The following is a 19,823-nucleotide window of genomic DNA, read 5'->3' on the forward strand; positions in this document are numbered from 1 at the left end:
AAGCTATACCCCCCTCCCAACCGCCCCCCCGTCTGCTCCTATTGCATCAGACAAGGTCTGTACCCATTGTGCATGCCCTCTGCTATAGCCCTCGGCCGTCACTCAATGTCTTCCTCCTCCTCTGAACTGTCAATATCACCCTTCGGCAAAGGGTCGCAAATGTCCCCTCTGTATCTGTTCCAGGATTGCCAAATTCCATTCCATTTACGCGGACCTGGACGATTTTTTGATCATGGCGGAAGAGATGATTCTAGCGAAAGAACAGACGGAGTTTGCAATCAGAGTGATAGAGGATTTGTGGAGAACAGAGAGAAATCTTGTGTGGTTTCACAACAGGAGATTCAGTTTTTAGGTTTTCAGATTCAGACATTGGATTGTGTATTGAGGTTGCCAATGTTGAAAGTGAAGACAATCAAGAAGGAGGTGAAGAAGGAAATGGTTTCGGAGTGGAACACTTTGAGACAGTTAGCTCGGTTGTTGGGTCTGTTGTCTGCATCGATTCAGGCGATTTTTTTCAGCACCTCTTCATTACAGAGCGTTACAGAGGTTGAAGGGTTTTCACTTGAGGAAAGGAGCAAAATATTCACAAAGGTTATGGTTGGATCAGGATTCAAGGGAGGAATTGAAGTGATGGATGATGAATTTGGAAGCATGGAACGGCAGGGCGATGTTTGGAGAGGTGCCAGAGATAGAAATGGAGTCGGATGAGAGTCTTCAAGGTTGGGGTGCAAGGTGTGGAATGGTGTCAACAGGAGGGAAATGGTCCAAGGAGGAGACGCAGATGCATATAAATTGTCTGGAACTGCTGGCAGTGTCTTTTGCTGTGAAGAGTTTCATGAAGGATCAGATAAAGTGTTGTGTACTCTTGAAAATGGACAATCTGTCTGCAGTAAGATATGTAAACAAGTTAGGAGGTTCACGGTCAAAAGGTCTAGCAAACTTAGCGAGAGATTTTTGGAATTTTTGCTTGGAAAAGGAGATTGTGGGACAAGCTCAGTATATTCCGGGTCTGAGCAACGTAGAAGCGGGTTGGTTTTCAAGATATCTGAAGGATGTGAGCAATTGGAAATTGAACAAGGAAGTTTACAGAGGTTTGGAAATGAGATGGGGTCCTTTTCAGGTGGATTTGTTTGCGGACAGGTTGAATTGTCAGATGAGAGATTCTTACAGTTGGAGACCAGATCCAGAGGCGAAGGGGATAGATGCATTTCTACAGGATTGGAGTGTAGGAAGGAATTATGCTTTTCCCCCATTCTCTTTGATTCAGAGAGCCTTGATGAAGGTCAGGAGAGAGAAGGCGGAGATTGTAGTAACTCCATTCTGGAAGTCCCAAGAGTGGTTTCCAGACATGATGGAATTGTTGATAGAGGATCCGGTATTATTACCGAATTTGAGAGAGATTATTCTGGATCCACAGGGGAATGTTCACGATTTAGTAAAAAAGAGGGCAGTTAAGACTGGTAGCGTGGCTGATTATCGGAGGAAGCGGAGGCTCTTATCACAGGTTCATGGTCTAAGGGAACGACAAAAATGTATAGATCAGCTTGGAGAAGATGGTCTGGTTGGTGTTTTGAGAGGGATTTGGATCCCATATCAGCTCCTGTGGTAGATGTGGTGAATTTTTTGGCTGAGTTGTTTGATAAAGGTTTAGCTTATAATTCAGTGATTATTAGCAGGTCGACTATTTCTGCAGGACATGTTTTGGTGGAAGGTCTTCCGGTTAGACAACATGTTCTGGTAAGAAGATTGGTTAAGAGTGTAAGGATGATTCTACCTCCTAAGGCGAAATATAGTGTTCTTTAGGACGTTTCTGTGGTTTTGAGAGAATTAGATAGTTGGGGTGAGAATGTGTCTTTGGATATGAAATCTTTATCTTGGAAATTAGCCATGTTATTATGTTTGGTGTCTTGTAGAAGGGTATCTGATATTAGAGCTTTGAAGGTGGATTCTAGGTTTTTTCAACCAGAAGGAGTTTTTTTTTAATTAAGGAAGAGAACTAAGACTATGTCTAGGACTATTTTTTATCCGCAGTTTGATGAGAATAGGAATTTATGTGTGGTTCATTGTTTAAAGGAATATGAAAAAAGAACTTTTGGACTGAGACCAAGTGGATGTTCTCAGTTGTTGGTCTCTTTAAGGAAGCCTTTTAAGGCAGTTTCATCTGCTACCTTGGCTAGATGGGTAAAGGAGGTGATGTTGAAGGTAGGGATAGATACAAGTGTTTTTGGAGCTCATTCTGTAAGAGGAGCTATGGCTAGCAAGGCTTATATGAAAGGTTTTAGTTTAAGTGGGATTATGAAGGCTGCAGATTGGAGTTGTGAGTCAACTTTTAAGAGATTTTATTTTAAACCAGTGGAGAGTGTGTTGACTAGTGTTGTTGGGGAACTTTGAACATGCATAATATTGGCCTCCGGGCCTTGATGTAAAATGCAGATTTTCAACATTTAGAAAGGAGTAGAAAATCATGATTTTAATAAAGGCACGGAGGCTAATATTAGCCCTCCGCTTTTCCCGCCCAGTAATGAATTATTTAAATGTTATATTATTCAGGATAAAGAAGATTTTTTTTCATGGAGTTCGAGTTTTGAAGAGTTGGTGTCCTGGAAAGAAAGAAGATTTGGAGTTGTTTGGGAAGAGACTTTGGTTTATATTATCTAATGTTTGCAGCACCCAAAAGAGGAAGATGGCTGCAGGTTCTAAGAGGATATGCATGTTCAGTATTCTAGAAGTTTATATGTGTTCTGATTCTAATTTTTTGTTGCTTCTGCCTGAGTGGTAATAAAAGGTAGTGCATAATATTAGCCTCCGTGCATTTATTAAATTCATGATTTTCTACTCCGTTCTAAATGTTGAAAATCTGCATTGGTCTGCAGAAATGGGATGCCAACTGCACGCCAACTAACTTCAGGGGTTCGCAAACTGGTGAGTGTTCAAAACTGTTGAGTGCTTTATACTATTTTGACCAGTGCAAAAAGACATAAGAGCAAAAAAGGCTCTTATTTTTTGACAACTTGGGGTGAGAACAGTTAAAAACAAGCATTTACAATGCAACGGTTTCGCCTTTTCAAAAGTTGTTGTTTGTGTTTTTTTACATAGCGCCAAGAAACCTCTTGGAAATTATTAAAACCGCCTGCCACTTTTGTCGGACGAATGTTCACAAATGCCATTAATTACTCCACCTCACATGACTTCCGGGTGAAACAATTCTCTTGTATATTTTATTTGTAACCAACGAGTCCAAACTGCTTGAAGGGCAGGTAAAAAGCGCTTAACCCAGGACAGCGCTGTGCAGGGCGCCCTCGCATCTCTTTCTGTGCACACCCCATGTGTCTGGACCTGCGCTGAGTGTGCACAAGTATGAAAGTCAACTGCTTTAATGCTGCGACTCGCACAATGTGTATAAGCATAACAAGTCAACGTGGTTTAATTCTGCGACTCGCACAATGTGGCAAGTGCACAAGTATAAAAGAGTCACCATGGTTTAACGCTGAGACTTGCACAATGTGCACAAGTATAAAAAAAGTCACCATGGTTTAATTCTTCGACCCGCACAATGTGCACAAGTATAAAAAGTCACCATGGTTTAATTCTTCGACTCGCACAATGTGCACAAGTTAAAAAAAAAAGTCATCAGGGTTTAATTCTGCGACTCGCGCAATGTGCACAAGTATAAAAAAAAAAGTCATCAGGGTTTAATTCTGCGAGTCTCACAATGTTTACAAGTATAAAAGAGTCACCATGGTTTAACGCTGCAACTCGCACAATGGGCACAAGTATGAAAGTCTTCATGGTTTAATTCTGCGACTCACACAATGTGCACAAGTAGGAAAGTCACCTGTGCACAAGTATGAAAGTCACCTGGTTTAACTCTGCGCCTCCGTGCTGTTTTAATAACTTTCTCATGTACTTTTAATGTTTGATAATATTTTGGTAGAGGGATTTTAATACCCTGTCTAACGTACACCTTGGGATTTTAATGTGTTTATAGGTTTGGTGCCTCGGTTTTTAACATTAAATCAATTTGCCAACATTTCTACTTTGTTGTCAATTTTGCGCTGTGTTATTTTTAATGTCTGTACGTTTATGGATTACCAAAAATGCAAATAAAGTGATGTTGATTGGTTGAACTCAGCAACTCACACAAAGTGCACACGTATGAAAGTTACCCGTGCACAAGTGTGAAATCACCTGTGCACAAGTATGAAAGTCACCTGTGCACAAGTGTGAAAGTCACCTGGGCACAACTGTGAAAGTCATCTGGTCTAACTCCGTGACTCATGCGGAGTCTGTGTGCTTTAAGAGAGCCGGGTGCTCTGCGTGCTGTTCTGAGACAGGCATGAACTGTTTGCAAAAAATACAATAAAAAATAATCATAATAATCAGATTCATAACAATAATGTAGACTATTGATACAGCACCCATCAGAAACTAAACTTATCCATGAGTTATTATTATCCAGCCAGTCGATCGTGCTCTCAGGTGTGTGAGGCGCTTTCTGTGCACTCAGCGCTTTCTGCGCACTCGGCGCTGTGAAGGGCCCTGAGTGTATGAATGAATCCACTTGCCGCTGCCCTGCGGGCTGCTCTACCTGCCCCCACCCAACCCTTCCCCGGTGGGAACCGACCCCGCGCGGCGCAGCAGCGCTAATAAATCCGTCATCGGCGTTAATTTGATCAAGCCATCCCGGGGTGACTCCCCACAGCCCCCCACCCTGTAATTAGAGCCAGCTCGCGCCGCCCCGGGCTGCAAAAGTGCGTTTCATTCCCTGCATCTGACTGGGGGAGAAGGGCGTCAAACGAAGAAAAAGTCGCGTTTTATGATCAGACATTCACATATGTACACGCACGCAGACACGCACACATTCACAGTTCACCACAAGCACGGTCAGTCAACACGAGCAGCAAGGGCACTCGCCCAGAAATCTTCCCTGCTCCGTGCAGCTCCAGTCAGACCTCTTGGCTGTAAAATAAAGGGTCTGCAATGAAAGTGGGCGGCGTGCCAGGATTTAAAAGCGCAGGCCCTTCTTAGAAGTGCTCCATGTTAATAACCAGCGTTGGAATTAGCAGAACTGTATTGTGATTAGCGCAGACCAGAGCGTCTTACTTTGTGCTTTTAGATACGGTGCTGTAGCACAGGGCGGCCGAATTTACAAGCGGAAGTAGGAAGCAAGGCGAGCTGATGCTTCTTGCTCAGCTCATCCGCTATGAAGCTCTGTAAATTAAACGTTAAAGACCTTGATTGTTGCCGGCAGAGTGCAGAAGCCATTTATGGCAGCCTACTTTGTTTTAGCTGCGGGCGCCATGCAGGAAACAAAGAAAGGCACACGACCTTCGCAAGGAGCTGCCATGCTGTGATGAAACGCAGCTGAAAATTAAGTGAAAGCGCTTGTTCCGTTGCCGGCGGAAGCCATTGAAGACAGCCTGGTGGAGTTTAGCTGCAGGTGCTGGTCTCCTCCCTCGCCTGGCGCATCTCCGTCCAGCCACCTTGGCGGCCCTCTCCCCCAAACACCCCACGTCGTACGGCTGCCTATTTTATTTATTTATTTATTTATTAATCTTATAGAGCGCGACAGCTACCCGTGAGGGTTTCCCGGCGCTAAAACCTCCCTGGGCTGTCTGTTCCTCAGCTCCAGATTCAGCCTCTTCTTCCTGTTCCTGTTGTCTCGGAGTGAGGGCGCAGAGCGAGCCAGCAGTCCGCACGGGTTGAGGGGCGGGAAAAACAAGCTATCGCCATTGCGTAACAGCAGATGCACGTTTACATTGCACTTTCTCCATAATAAAACAAGGAGGGTCCATCCACTGCAATGCCTCCTTCCTGACCTTCCAGTAAGGAGAACGAGGCAACGCACGCACACAAAATAAAACAAGTCAGGTCCCGGGCCACGCTGTGATTAGCTGACGTCACGGGGGTGTCCCGGGCCGGCAGCCAATCACAGCGCGGCCCGGGAATGACGTCACGGGGGTGTCCCGGGCCGGCAGCCAATCGCAGCGCGGCCCGGGACAAAGGGGCGGGGCTTAAAAAAAGCACCAGAAACGCCCCCGAATCGCGTTTTCGAGAGAAAGCGCGATTGACAGCCTCTGTCTCCCAATGGCTAGCCTCCATTTATGGAGCTAGCCAATGAGAGGCAGAGGCGGTGCCGACATCCCTACTGTAGACAATAGTTTTCGATCTGGGAGTGGCACTGCGTGCCCCTCGCCAGGTCGAAACCTAAAAAGTATATATATTTGTGTACAATTAACTTGAGAATATTTGATATCAGCTTAAGTAGGTCTACTTGGCATGATTATTTGAAAAGCCACGTCTACGGTAACTAGAGAAGTCAAGAAGCAATGAAGAGGCTCTGATGTGGTGAGGGAAGCGGTTTCATGCTTTGGTGGGGATAGTACTGTATGATATATAGATCTCTATTTATATAGTGAATAAGTCTTGCGGTACCATATTTTCCTGTTATATCGTAATTACACTTAGAATAACAATTGCAGAAGAACTTATTGCATTTGTACTTTTGTAAATGAAAGCAAGAGTTTATAATATTAACAGCAAATTCAAAGATGAAAAAAATTAGAAAGTGTTGTTTCTACATATTGTAAGTTTGTAATATTTTTAATGATCATCCTTTATTACTTTTATTAATGATCACTTTGTAACACTGATGATCGGGGGGTAGGGGCTGTGCCCCCTTGTACTAGGGCTGAAAACCTAGACCAAAAGACCATGCAGGTAAATGCCTGCCTATTTCGTAAGAGAAAGCAAAAGACACACAAATAATGGACGGAATGCAGAGCAAATCAAACACTCACCCCCAGTCAAGCAATCCAGGGTAAATCCATTGTTCTTTTGCTCACCATGCCACCCCAGTTTAGACGCAGCCATATACAAATCAGTCTTGACCTCATGGGAACAGTCCAGCCCGAAATGCAAACCCATGTCCTACCAGGACCGGAAAGGCGCATCCTGGGACCGGTTTCAGGGTATCACCCCTCATCAGCCAGTGGCACAGTAAGCCCGGGACCCACGTTTGGGCATACCCAGCGCACTTAGGACCTAGCCGCCGCACTTAGGGTGAGAAAGCAAAAGACACACAGATGATGGATGGAATGCAGAGCAAATCAAACATTCACCTCCAGTTAAGTAATCGGGATTAAATCCAGTGTTCTTTTGCTCACCATGTCACCCCAGTTTAGACCCAGCCATATGTAAATCAGTCTTGACCCTGTGCTTCATGGGAACAGCCAAAAGAAGAGAAGTTTCCCTTGAGACAATGCTAAGTGTAGGTTAAGATACCAAGCCTCACAATGTCATAAGTACATACAATAGAAACATAGGTAGTTAAAAATTCATTTATTTTGAATAACTTAAAAACACAGGAGTAAATTTCACTAGTCTAGATCCCTAGTCTTAAAACACGGTTAAAACAATACACACAATTGCGACCTGCACAATTGAGAAGAAAAGACAGAACAGGTACAACATGCAATTGTGGAATACAGTTTGTATATTCTGGCTCCGTTGTGATAACACCAATATTGTATTGCTATGACATCAGCATATCAACTCTGGTGTTGGAGACTTGAATTATACCACTGTGCGTCGACGCGTTTCGGTGGGTTCTCCTTATAGTTACCACCTTTATCAAGACCAACGGTAAGCTGTCACAATCAGGGGCTATATGTAATTGCCCCTGGATTCTTGATGAGGATCACTTCTTATAGTGAGTACTCTGTTTGTGATCTGAACGATGGTTTCTAGTCGAGATATGGGTAGTATGTTGCTGCCAGTTGTCTAGCCTGTTTAAACTTATACGACTTATATTAGCCCACTTTAGATGCGTGATCCACTTCAATTTGGAAAATAACCTTATTATTGATCTGTTTCTAGGCCACACATGTCTTAAGTGATTGCCTTGCAGTCCCTGTTTCTTACGATAGTCTAGGACGTATGTTGGTTTAAAAACAGTGCCTCTTCTTCAGCCCTTTCTTTGTAAAATCAGGAGGAAGGATATCCTGAAGGGTAGTACGTAGTTCAACTGTCAACAGTACTTCTTTAATGGCCTGTTGCGAAGACTACCTGATGAAAGTTGCATCGATCCGCTGTCTCTGGGGTTCTGCAGAAGAGGCACTGTTTTTAAACCAACATACGTCCTAGACTATAGTAAGAAACAGGGACCGCAAGGCAATCACTCAAGCAAGACATGTGTGGCCTAGAAACAGATCAATAATAAGGGTTTTTTCCAAATTGAAGTGGATCACGCATCTAAAGTGGGATAATATAATAAGTCGTATAAGTTTAAACAGGCTAGACAACAGGCAGCAACATACTACCTATATCTCGACTAGAAACCATCATTCGGATCACAAACAGAGTACTCACTATAAGAAGTGATCCTCATCAAGAATCCAGGGGCAATTACATATAGCCCCTGATTGTGACAGCTTACCATTGGTCTTGATAAAGGTGGTAACTATAAGGAGAACCCACTTAAACGCGTCGACGCACAGAGTGGTATAATTCAAGTCTCCAACACCAGAGTTGATATGCTGATGTCATAGCAATACAATATTGGTGTTATCACAACGGAGCCAGAATATACAAACTGTATTCAACAATTGCATGTTGTACCTGTTCTGTCTTTTCTTCTCAATTGTGCAGGTCGCAATTGTGTGTATTGTTTTAACCGTGTTTTAAGACTAGGGATCTAGACTAGTGAAATTTACTCCTGTGTTTTTAAGTTATTCAAAATAAATGAATTTTTAACTACCTATATGTTTCTATTGTATGTACTTATGACATTGTGAGGCTTGGTATCGTAACCTTCACTTAGCATTGTCTCAAGGGAAACTTCTCTTCTTTTGGTTGTATAACCCCATTTCCCTTGGTACCTCTCGACTGCCTTCACTTCATGGGAACAGTCCAGCCCAAACTGCCAAGCCAGGTCCTACCTGGACCAGAAACAAGCATCCTGTGACCGGATCCTTGGCAGTTCGTGCTGAACTGTTTCCATGAGGCACAGGGTGAAGACTGATTTGCATAAGGCTGGGTCTAAACTGGTGTGCATGGTGAGCAAAAGAACGTTGGATTTAACTCAGATCTCTTGACTGGGGTGAATGTTTTGATTTGTTCTGCATTCCGTCCATCATTTGTGTGTCTTTTGCTACTTCGGAAAAGAAAGCATGAAGCATAGCAAGGAACCTGCTAAGTAAATTATAAACCTCAACTAATTAGAACTAAATTATGTGAGGCTCTTGTGCTACCACCTCCATCACAATTTTATCCACTGCACTACAAGACAAAAGCATCTCTGCGGTCATTCAGTTAAGACACCAAGGATGACAACAAATACAACACTCTGCACCAAACGTGCACACCTCAATGGTGTAGGTCCGCACATGCGAAAATAGGCCCCACAACGATATACGACAAACTATATAAATGCTACACACTACAATACTAATGTGTCCAGTTTCAAATGTCAATTGTGGCAAAGACTATACTCTCACACAAACTTCCTTTGCGCTGACCTTTAGTCCCCAAGTAATCATCTTGCACAATTTAGGTCTTCTACGCTTAATGTTTTGTGTATGGGTTAAAAACATTGTCCCAAAAAATTAAAAATCTGATTAAAGGCAGCATGAACAGAAGCAGAGATAATAGAACGTGGACCAGGAGGGAATAGTCAGCACAATCAGGAAGGTAGCAAAGAATACATGGGTGGGGGGGTGGTCAAGGGGTGAAACAGTGAACAACGTAGTAGATGAATACGAGGTACCATGAAATTAGAAACGTGGGAGAAAAGAGACTGCCAGGTAATATCAGACGTGACCAGCGGGATGTGGAAAGTGACCGCAGGAGGATGATGGGGCCGCAGTGGGACCCTGAGGGACGAAAGTTACAATCAACTGGGTGAAGTGGTATGAAGAAGATTCTGCTGCACGGAAGTGTTGTATCTGGTACAGTGGAGAGGCAAATGAGTAAACAACTGTGAAGCATTGGTGCGAAACGGGTGGACAGGAGGCAGTCTATAGTGTGAACGCGGGGCGCAGAAGAGGCAATAAGGTTGAAAAAGTTGAAGAAGATCAAACTGGGAAATCTGCGCCGGAGGGGATTCTATGTCATTGGGAGAGAACGCCACAAAAAGCATTTATTATAACTGCAAGACGGCGGGTGGACCTAAAATGTCCCTATGACAAAACAACTCTCGGAGGTTTCAGTTGAGGAAGTCTGGCGAGTGAAAGGTCAGAAAAAGGGAAAAGTGGAGGAGTAGAAAGATAAAAACTGAACGGAAGGGTGGGGTAGAAAATAAGATATGGAGGGAAATACATGATTGGGGTAACTCGAGAAGCAGACTGCAGGGGCAGTTCGTTGAGTTTGACAGAGTGCAGGGTAAATCAAACGGGGCCAACCACGAGAGTGGAAAGATTGCAACAGGTTAAATGACTGGAACGATCTGTAGGGGACGAGAGAGAGCGCAACAGAGGCCCTCCGCCGTTCGTATGGGAAATTCCTCACCGTTCGTTGCTCCCGTCCTGCTCCCTTACCCGCCTCCGCTCCAAGGACTCTTTCGTGCTGACTGTAAACTCCCAGTCCTGCTCCCTAGTCCCGCCCTCGTAACCCCGCCCAGCAGAATATTCAGGCTCTTTAATAACCGCGCCTCTAGTAAGTTCGCGTCAGCCCCCGAGGGCAAAAAAAGCCTTCCAGCGCAGCCTTACCGATTCTGTCAGTAAAAATGTTACCAGCCCAAGCATCTTCACGCTCAAAGAAAACGTATCATTCTCAGAACATCAACATCCTGGCCATTTCTATAAAGAAAAAGACAATTCATAACAAACGGCCAGCCACTGTAAAGTACCGCACCCGGGCACTGCCTCTTAAAAGATTTTTCAGCGGAGTCTCTGAGCGCTCAAACCCGCGGAGTTCCTACCCTTCTAAAATCTCGGCCTAACCTTCAACTTGCTCCAAGGCACCACAGTCTTATTTATTTTACCGCTACTTAACCCACTCCCATCACATTTATCCCATGTTACACACGACCCCCTATCCGGCTTACGTTGCGACTTTTTACCTGACTTCCCATTTTTCTTTAACTATAGTTAAATAAATAAAATAAAATACATGAATAAAAATATAGTTTGTAGTGCACTTGAACTTTAGTTTGCCGTTTAAAACACCGAACTGTTTTGCAACGTTGTTTCACAATTCAATTCAATTCAATAGAGACTTTATTCGGTTATATTTCACACCATAAAAGTACACATATATACAATACAGTTAAAACCATTTTTTCATAAAATTGCAATAATTCATAGTCACATACAAGAATCATATTACACATGGCCCATTAACAATTAATTGTCCCAGATACATAGTAAAGTGCAGATAGTGAGTACATCATCATTGGTCTAGGCAGTTCCTTAATTTGACGGTTAATTTTAAAAATTCTATAACCTGTAAGACACTATCACTATACAAAAGCTGTAAATAGAAAAAGGCAGGTTTGATTTGGTTAAAATTAAGTTTCCTTAAAAGTTCAACAAGATAACGTTTGCGGGGATATTCATAAAACCTACATAAAAACATAAAATGCAGCATGTCCTGAGGAGACTTCCCGTCGCAGCCACAGGGTGCTGTAACCTTATTAAAAATGTCTGACTTCGGTCGAATTAAAAGATGGTGGAAGATGTCAAATCTAAACCTAGTCAACAAGAATTTCTCATGAGAGGTGAAACTGCTCATTAAGTATGGCTCCATGCTTTCACAAGTTTTTAACATCACGTATTTCCTAATTCTTGGTTTCATAAGCTCCTCACTTTCCCTTTGGGCCAACTTATCCTTATAGAAGGCTTGTTTGATTGCTGTTATATCCCCCTTTACAATTCCGCTAGGATTTTCAAACAAATTCAGGCGACCTAGCCTGGAAAAGCACGTTTTCAGATATTTTAACCAGGGGACACACATGTGTTTGTCCTGAGATATAAGATCTCTTACAATCATATGGGTTAGAGGTATTTCCTGGTTTAACCACAGTTTCATCCAACAAGTTAAGGGCCTTAAGGAAAAAATATCACTTAGGTATTGGATTCCCAGTTCTTCATGTACTGCCATGTTGGGTGTACTGGTGGGGACACAGAGTAAAAGTTTTAGAAAATTGTTTTCAGCAACCTGCAGCTGTTCTCCAGCCACATATCCCCAAAGTTCACTACCATATGCAGCTGTAGCAACAGAATTGGCATTGTAAAGCTTAATCATTGCGTTAGTTGGCTTCTTACCCAGTTTTGTCGCAAAGTTAAAAACAGAAGCATTAGCCCTTACCAGTTCACCTTTCTTTTTAGCCAGGTGGGGACCCCAGCTAAGCTTGGTATCAAACAGGACACCAAGATATGAGAATGTTTCTGTGGCTGGTATTGGGACGTCATCCAATTTAAAAATGAAATTCTTTTTAGGTTTATGGCCAACATGCATAATGTATGATTTGGAGTTGTTGACCAATAGATTGCGGTCAGACATGAAAGTATTAAAAGCATTTAAAAGCGCCTGGAGTCCTTTCTCCGTTCTTTAAATTAAAACCGCATCGTCTGCGTATAAAAGAACTGGAATACCCCGCCTGCCAACTCTGGGGCAATCTGCCTGTACTTTCTGTGGGTAATCATCTAAATCATTAATATACAAATAAAAAAGGAAGGGGGCAAGGATACAACCCTGACGCACTCCCTTCTTAATGTCAAAATTACCAGTGGTGTCCCCATTTACAGTATATCTGACATTAGCACTGGTATTACTGTGCATGTCCACCAGGAAGTCGACTATCCCTGTGTCCACACCTTTCTCCCTCATGGACCTCCAAAGCCCCCCCCTGTTGACACAGTCGAAGGCTGAAGAGAGGTCCATGAAGGCAAGATGGACAGTCCCCCTCTGTATAATGGTATATTTGCTTAATACAAGGAAGAGGTTAAGGCACTGAGTTATGGTGGAGCGCCCCCCACAGAAACCATACTGAGAGATCGACATGATGTTATTTTCAGTCGCCCAGCATGTGATTTTCTGTAGTAGAATTCTCCCCATAATTTTGACCATGGAGTCAATTAAGGAAATTGGCCGGTAGCAGTGTGGACTGCCCTTATCTCCTTTTTTAAATACGGGAACAATCGTTGATACTCCCCAGGAGGTAGGACAGCCCACTTTGGCAGCTGCATTAAATACTGCAACCAGGATGGGCGCCCAGAAGTGTGGGTCAGACCTATACAGGTCTGGAGGGATCCCGTCAGGCCCTGGGGCTTTTTTAGCAGTAAGCCCTTCAATGGCCTCCATAACTTCTCCATTAGTAAACCTAATAACACCTCCCCTAGCATCAGGCAGTTTCTCAATTGTTACGGGTGACCCAGAAGAGTACAATTGTTTAAAGTGCAGTTCCCACTCTTCCTTGGTAATGCAACAGTCCAGACCGTTACCCGGTTCTTCTGCCAGGAATGGTTTTTTTATTATTGTCCAAAACCTGGTGCTTGATTTTAAGGTAGAGGGGTCAAGTAACTCGTTCCACGCTTCTATTCTTAATGTCTCCTTATGAGACTTAAGAATAGACTTATATTCTCTGCGACACAATTTAACATTATCCTGTACTCTCGGAGTAGCTGCCAGTGCTAGCCTGAGGTTACGTGCAGCTTTAGAACAATCACGATTGAACCATCTTGGCCCACGTTTTTCCACACTCGTCTTTAATGGGACCGTCATCAGTTCTGACACCTTCTCCGACAGATTTTGATAAGCAGTAAGAACCCGTCGTGGGTCTGCCCCCACCTGAGTGCAGTTCACAATATCCTCAGTACAAGTGTCTACAATGTTTTTATACAATAAATCTGGAGTCACCATTGACCATTTGAGTCGTCGCCTCCCATCTGTGGTACCCAGCCTCCCAATATTGCATATCTGTCTTTCCTTAGTAAACCAAGGTCCCTTTAGACGGATTGTTAAAGGGTTATGGTCACTGAATTAGCTTGGAACAATATCAAACGAATCCAAAAAAGGCAGCAGTATCGTTGACAATAGCATGTGATCAATAAAGGTGCCCCTCCCATGCCCCTTGAAGGTGGGAGTATCAAAACATTTAAATGGATCCCTGAGTGTCACAGCCAGGGAGAGGTCCAGATTATCTAGGAGAGCATTGCATAATTCCCCTGCCATTGTGTGATCCAAGTGGAGGCCCTCCATACGCTCACATCTTAAATCAGTTATACATTTGTGTAGAGGGTCTCCACACAAGTGGACGTTAAAGTCCCCCATAATCATAAGATTATGATTAAAATCCTTTAAAGAGGAAGTGAGAAAAGCATGCAGGACATATACGGAATTGAATACTGGGGTGACATTGACAGCATTATAAAAGTTCACTAAACATAATGATCGGCAATGTTCCCCATGTAGAACCAGACCCATCATACCAAGATCATTTGCTTCAATTCTACTGATTTTACAAGTAACAAGAATAGAAACAAAAATCACCAGTCCACCCTTAGATCTGCCTCTTAATGATGGTGTGGCCGGGACATAGTAGGCCTTGTACCCTTCTAAGAAAAGATCACATTCGACCAGCCATGTCTACAAGAATAGAAACAAAAATCACCAGTCCACCCTTAGATCTGCCTCTTAATGATGGTGTGGCCGGGACATAGTAGGCCTTGTACCATTCTAAGAAAAGATCACATTCGACCAGCCATGTCTCTTGTAGGCAGATAACCTTAAATTGCTTGATGTAGTTGACCCAATTTGTGTCTGCCATTTTTACAGCCAACCCCGCAATATTCCACGAGATAACATTGCTACCACAGTTATTATCCTGTGAGTTCGAAATGGGTACCAATTCGTCTGAGATTGGGATGCCCTGACCCACAGGGATCTCATGTCAATCACACATATCCAGGCCAGATAAAGGGTCGTACCTGTTCTGTGTATTGATGTTAAACCCAGGCTTAGGTTGGCCCATGAAGTTAAGACTATTCTGTGTGTTGTTGTTGTTTCCAAATCCCCTCGGGTCAGCAATATTGTACTGAAAACGATTGTCCACAACCTGGGTCTGAGTTTCAGCCACTGGGCTGAACAGCCTTTGTTGGGGGGAGTTATGGCAGAGATGAGCATAGAAATACCCCAGAGGTCGGACACAAATACTGCTCTCGTTATATATCAGTGACGAAGCTCTTAAGAGAGCGGTGGCCACATGTTGGGGATGTTTAAAGTTCACAACGATGCAGTCACTGCTTCCCATTTTTTTCGATGGGCCCACCCAATTCACCCTCCTGACTGCCACTATCTGATCAGAATAGGCGATTGGGAAGCCACAGTTTTTATTAAGCCATGACACTGTTTTGTTTTTTAGTGAGACATGGGATTCGTCATTGGGTGAGGCAGGATGAGTACCGCAGGGTGGGACATTTGTTAAGACTAGCACAAATGGCGCACAGTCAGGCGGTAGGTTAAGATAGCGTTTACTCCTATGCGGCCTACTATCAATACCCTGTCTTAAAACAGGGTTAGACTGGACCTGTGGAACCACTGTTACTTGGGTGACTGGTGTGGTTGCTATTGTTGGTGCCCTACTCACAGTGGTAGGTACAGCAGTCGTATTAGTAAAATTCGACTGAGTGTTTTCCCGGGCCCTCCTTACCCGTCTGTCTTCTCCAGAGTTATCCCTTAGGCCGGTAGCTTCAGCCTGGAACAAAGATACCAGGCCACCAAGCCTGGACACCTTAGCTGTTAGAGTGTCTATCTTGGAGGTTAAAGGTTTGATAGCCTCCTCTACCTTGGATTCCAGTGTAGACTCGAGGTTTTTGATGAGGGCAACCAATTGTGCAATATTAGCATTTATGTTATTCTCCTTATTACCAGTAAACAAAAAGGGGTTATTGAGTGGGGTATTAATGATGGCAGAATCTGCAACAGTAGTTTTTATATTCTTTTTCCCACCCCCCTTTATCTGTGTTCTCCTACAGTTGCGTACCGGCCTTATAGCTGGGTGAACTTCCTCCAAATCCTCACTGGATATATCTTGGCGATCTAAATGGACCTCAGCCCTTACCACAGTCGATGTAACCGGGTTTTCACTAGCTGCACTGACAGCACCATTGACGCCAGCCTCTCCCTCAGCGACCATCGCTATCAGAGGCAGCGTCTCACCCAGTGGTGTTTCCGGAGTTGATATGCTGATGTCATAGTAATACAATATTGGTGTTATCACAACGGAGCCAGAATATACAAACTGTATTCAACAATTGCATGTTGTACCTGTTCTGTCTTTTCTTCTCAATTGTGCAGGTTGCAATTGTGTGTATTGTTTTAACCGTGTTTTAAGACTAGGGATCTAGACTAGTGAAATTTACTCCTGTGTTTTTAAGTTATTCAAAATAAATGAATTTTTAACTACCTATATGTTTCTATTGTATGTACTTATGACATTGTGAGGCTTGGTATCGTAACCTTCACTTAGCATTGTCTCAAGGGAAACTTCTCTTCTTTTGGTTGTATAACCCCATTTCCCTTGGTTCCTCAAGGGGTACCTCTCGACTGCCTTCACTTCATGGGAACAGTCCAGCCCAAACTGCCAAGCCAGGTCCTACCTGGACCAGAAACAAGCATCCTGTGACCGGATCCTTGGCAGTTCGTGCTGAACTGTTTCCATGAGGCACAGGGTTAAGACTGATTTGCATATGGCTGGGTCTAAACTGGTGTGCATGGTGAGCAAAAGAACGTTGGATTTAACTCAGATCTCTTGACTGGGGTGAATGTTTTGATTTGTTCTGCATTCCGTCCATCATTTGTGTGTCTTTTGCTACTTCGGAAAAGAAAGCATGAAGCATAGCAAGGAACCTGCTAAGTAAATTATAAACCTCAACTAATTAGAACTAAATTATGTGAGGCTCTTGTGCTACCACCTCCATCACAATTTTATCCATTGCACTACAAGACAAGATAAAAGCATCTCTGCGGTCATTCAGTTAAGACACCAAGGATGACAACAAATACAACACTCTGCACCAAGCGTGCACACCTCAATGGTGTAGGTCCGCACATGCGAAAATAGGCCCCACAACGATATACGACAAACTATATAAATGCTACACACTACAATACTAATGTGTCCAGTTTCAAATGTCAATTGTGGCAAAGACTATACTCTCACACAAACTTCCTTTGCGCTGACCTTTAGTCCCCAAGTAATCATCTTGCACAATTTAGGTCTTCTACGCTTAATGTTTTGTGTATGGGTTAAAAACATTGTCCAAAATAATTAAAAATCTGATTAAAGGCAGCATGAACAGAAGCAGAGATAATAGAACGTGGACCAGGAGGGAATAGTCAGCACAATCAGGAAGGTAGCAAAGAATACATGGGTGGGGGGTGGTCAAGGGGTGAAACAGTGAACAACGTAGTAGATGAATACGAGGTACCATGAAATTAGAAACGTGGGAGAAAAGAGACTGCCAGGTAATATCAGACATGACCAGCGGGATGTGGAAAGTGACCGCAGGAGGATGATGGGGCCGCAGTGGGACCCTGAGGGACGAAAGTTACAATCAACTGGGTGAAGTGGTATGAAGAAGATTCTGCTGCACGGAAGTGTTGTATCTGGTACAGTGGAGAGGCAAATGAGTAAACAACTGTGAAGCATTGGTGCGAAACGGGTGGACAGGAGGCAGTCTATAGTGTGAACGCGGGGCGCAGAAGAGGCAATAAGGTTGAAGAAGATCAAACTGGGAAATCTGCGCCGGAGGGGATTCTATGTCATTGGGAGAGAACGCCACAAAAAGCATTTATTATAACTGCAAGACGGCGGGTGGACCTAAAATGTCCCTATGACAAAACAACTCTCGGAGGTTTCAGTTGAGGAAGTCTGGCGAGTGAAAGGTCAGAAAAAGGGAAAAGTGGAGGAGTAGAAAGATAAAAACTGAACGGAAGGGTGGGGTAGAAAATAAGATATGGAGGGAAATACATGATTGGGGTAACTCGAGAAGCAGACTGCAGGGGCAGTTCGTTGAGTTTGACAGAGTGCAGGGTAAATCAAACGGGGCCAACCACGAGAATGGAAAGATTGCAACAGGTTAAATGACTGGAACGATCTGTAGGGGACGAGAGAGAGCGCAACAGAGGCCCTCCGCCGTTCGTATGGGAAATTCCTCACCGTTCGTTGCTCCCGTCCTGCTCCCTTACCCGCCTCCGCTCCAAGGACTCTTTCGTGCTGACTGTAAACTCCCAGTCCTGCTCCCTGGTCCCGCTCCCTAATCCCGCCCTCGTAACCCCGCCCAGCAGAATATTCAGGCTCTTTAATAACCGCGCCTCTAGTGAGTTCAAAGATTTTTCAGCGGAGTCTCTGAGCGCTCAAACCCGCGGAGTTCCTACCCTTCTAAAATCTCGGCCTAACCTTCAACTTGCTCCCAGGCACCACCGTTTTATTTATTTTACCGCCACTTAACCCACTCCCATCACATTTATCCCATGTGACACACGACCCCCTATCCGGCTTACGTTGCGACTTTTCACCTGACTTCCCATTTTTCTTTAACTATAGTTAAATAAATAAAATAAAATACATGAATAAAAATAGTTTGTAGTGCACTTAAACGAATCCCTTTATTTTGCCGTTTAAAACACCGAACTGTTTTGCAACGTTGTTTCACAAAATAACACCAGTGTTCAGGCAACAATGTTTCAGGGTAAAACGATGGTCTCGTCTTCTATAATTGAGGCAGTGCCGCTGCATGGAGCGAACACGAACAGCCACTTAGGCTCTACTTTCATGTTTCAAATGTACAGTAAACCCCTGTGTTGCCTGATCTTAACATGGCAGCGGCTCAAGATTCCCATGGAGGTTTCTTTCGTGTGATCCTTAGCTCACCCATCCCTCCTCATTCCGGAACGTACACCTCTGCACGGTGTAGGTTAAGCACATTTTTCACCTTCTGCGAAAGCCTTCCTCCCCCTTCGCCCGCCCACTGCTGACGATACATCAACTTAACAACTAGAACGCGTACTTAACTGTTGCTCAGTCTCGCAAGTAACCATTTTAGAGGTAAGTATGCACGTCACTGTCTGCGTGAAGGATACTATCCAGAGAATTAATTGGAAGAGTCCAACCAAGGACCTGGAAGGCTCTAAAGACGAACCGAACCAACAAAGGGAATGGTTTCGTGAGGTCTAAGGGGCATATTAGCAAGGAACCTCGTTAAAAATTATCGCCGTTTTATCGGCAGTTTCCTGCCGATAAACCGGCGATAATTTTAACAAGGTTCCTTGCTAATATCCGCCTAATTGTCATAGCGGTCACGTTTTCAGTTTGCTCATCAGTAACATTCCCGTGTTATTTATTGTGTGTGCTGAGTTATATTATAAATAAATGCCCTTTGTAGATTGTTTTTGACGCACACCCCTGGCAAAACGAAGCAACCAGAGACATAAAAAGAGGTAACTTTCACAAAGCCCTATTTCACGATAGCCGCAAAATGTTCTTAAACAGCAACAACTATCCCGGAGTACTTAAGGTTTCTAATTTAATTTATTTTCCAATATGATCTTCGACCTTCGAGCCCAACTTTAGGTCTCGTCTGAGGCAAGTGCTGTTGCTTTTGGTGCGTTTTTTAGGTCGACGTAGGCAGCGCGCATGCGCGATCTTTGAGACAAGCTGTATTTTTTTGTTTTTGTAGTTTTATTTAGTGCGGGCTTGACCCGAAGGTATTGGAACATGAGCACCAGTTGCATTACACAAGGACACATTCAGTTTTTGGTAGGCATGGGGAAACTAAATGATTTTCCCAGAGTCACAGGATGTTGAGCCCAAGCCCAGACTC

General features: G+C 43.8%; 1 protein-coding gene across 2 annotated transcripts in view; it reads right to left on the reverse strand.

Annotated features, from left to right (window-relative positions):
* The window catches only part of FARP2 (FERM, ARH/RhoGEF and pleckstrin domain protein 2), a 1,696,743-nt gene extending 1,678,504 nt beyond the window's left edge, over nucleotides 1–18,239 (reverse strand). The window contains exon 1 of one of the 2 annotated variants that reach the window (XM_078665691.1): nucleotides 18,161–18,239. The gene's annotated coding sequence lies outside the window, so the exon portion shown is untranslated. Of the gene's footprint in view, nucleotides 1–10,506; nucleotides 10,601–18,160 lie in introns of those variants that run through there. The other variant, XM_078665692.1, reaches the window with a different exon arrangement.
* Between the last annotated feature and the right edge of the window lie 1,584 nt (nucleotides 18,240–19,823).

Source organism: Lissotriton helveticus, chromosome 11 (assembly GCF_964261635.1).
Source record: "Lissotriton helveticus chromosome 11, aLisHel1.1, whole genome shotgun sequence".
Classification (NCBI taxonomy): Eukaryota; Metazoa; Chordata; class Amphibia; order Caudata; family Salamandridae; genus Lissotriton; species Lissotriton helveticus.